The sequence below is a fragment of the Wasmannia auropunctata genome, unplaced genomic scaffold (genome assembly GCF_000956235.1).
Source record: "Wasmannia auropunctata unplaced genomic scaffold, wasmannia.A_1.0 LD307439.1, whole genome shotgun sequence".
Classification (NCBI taxonomy): Eukaryota; Metazoa; Arthropoda; class Insecta; order Hymenoptera; family Formicidae; genus Wasmannia; species Wasmannia auropunctata.
Genome location: NW_012055451.1, coordinates 1 through 457, shown reverse-complemented (window position 1 = coordinate 457; position 457 = coordinate 1). Strand labels below are relative to the sequence as shown.

At 40.7% G+C, this 457-nt stretch overlaps 1 pseudogene; it reads left to right on the top strand.

Moving 5' to 3' along the window:
* Nucleotides 1-37: 37 nt before the first annotated feature.
* LOC105461193 lies at nucleotides 38-447 on the top strand (annotated as a pseudogene).
* The last annotated feature ends 10 nt before the right edge of the window (nucleotides 448-457 follow it).

Here is a 457-nt window from a genome sequence, read left to right as displayed (position 1 = left end):
TAATTTAGAGCAATTTGCAATAAAATCGGGCGGTGCGATGACTAGTCGTAAAACGATGAAACCGGCAGAGTATGATAAAGTTGATAAAGCTTTATTTCTATGGTTCACTCAAATGAGAGAAAAGGGACTGCCAGTATCAGGTAAGCACACCCCGGAGTTTGAAGATTCGTCATCGATACAATATCGTTTTTCCCCCTTCAGGCCCCATTTTACAGGCAAAGGCCATGATGCTTGCAAAGCAGTTTCCCGATGAAAGTGAAACTTTTACGGCAAGTTGCGGATGGTTCGACTGATGGAAGAAAAGACACGCTATTCGTCAGTTAAGCATCTGTGGCGAAAAAATGTCAGCTGATAAAGGCGGATTGAATGAATTTAAAGAAGAATTTAATAAGCTTGTAGAGGAAGAAGGATATTTGCGGGATCAAATTTATAACTGCGACGAAACTGGTCTGAATTT